Raw genomic sequence first — 1,371 nt, 5'->3', positions numbered from 1 at the left:
GGTCGTTGGAGAATGCTCGTCGCGTAGCCATTTGGTGGGCTGACACGGATTCAGTGATAGTAACCGCGGCGATGACGGCGACGAAGACGGAGAGAGCCTTTACCATGGTTGGTTGAAATGGGTAGAAGAATGTTGTCGTAGTAGTTGGTGTTGTGAGAAGTTGCAAAGTGAATGATATTGTGAAGCTGGAAAATAATAAAGCTATTGAAGGTGATAGTGTTTGGTGGCTTGTTGGCATCGGATCCCCGGAATTTAAGGTGGCGCATCGTCATGCAAGATAGCGCTCGCACTTATGGCTTACGTGCTTCTGCTGTCCTATCTTCGATCGGAATAGATCATCAAATCCCAGCGTGAATGCGACGTGCACAGGACTTCGAAATACATGTAATACTGAGTGATAAATTCACTAGTTGATCACCACATACTTACAATATCGGAGAGATTAGCCCATCTACAGAAATAATCCATCCGAACCATTCGCTCACTATTTGGAGAGCTGCATGTGCTTGCCGTATTAATAGCATCTTGACACTACTTAACTGCTTTCACGTCGCTGGCATGCAGTTTCATGGTGACACCTCAGTCTCAACGTCACACCATTGTTAACAGTAAGGTTCCCAACGCCAAGCAGCTCTCCGTGAATCGCTATTAATCGAATCTTGATTCGTGGCGATTTTCTCGCACGAGTACTCAAATGATTAACGCGAGGTCAGAGTGACGCTAGCCATTGTAAGTTGCAGTTGCAGATGCCCCGTGAGACTCAAACGAAGTCCAGCGTCAGGAGGTAGACGACCAGTCTCACCTGCAGTGCCGCCACTGCACCAGATAGTGGCGCACGTTGTGGATTGGTTGAGCACACTGCAGTGATCAAATCCAGCGTGAAACAAGATCTCAGAATCTTGATAACCACCGGGCGATTCCGGCGGTAGTGCCGCGGATATCTTTCCCAATTTTACGCTTACTGGAACAGTTTAACAGACGATCATGCAGCCAGAAAACTAACTCCTTCACTATCTTGGCGACCGCGATAGTGAAGACCGAGTCGGTAGTTATACCAAGTTCGAGCCATCATGGTTCCCTCAACAGCGTTGGAAATTCCTCATAGTCGCCTAACAACTCGGCCACTGAATTCACACTGACATTTTCCAATATCCCTCCAACAACACAAATTAACAATGGTCAAGATTCTCTCCGTCTTCGTCGCCGTCATCGCCGCGGTTGCTATCACTGAATCCGTGTCAGCCCACCAAATGGCTACGCGACGAGCATTCTCCAACGACCAGCGCAAACTATTCGTTGCCAACGCCAAGCATGCACTCGGAGACTGCACCAATACCGAGCCCATGCGCAAGCTCCAAGAGCGTGCTGTGG

Source organism: Phytophthora parasitica, assembly GCF_000247585.1.
Source record: "Phytophthora parasitica INRA-310 unplaced genomic scaffold supercont2.66, whole genome shotgun sequence".
NCBI lineage: Eukaryota > Oomycota > Peronosporomycetes > Peronosporales > Peronosporaceae > Phytophthora > Phytophthora nicotianae.
Note: the sequence above shows the minus strand (reverse complement) of the source record.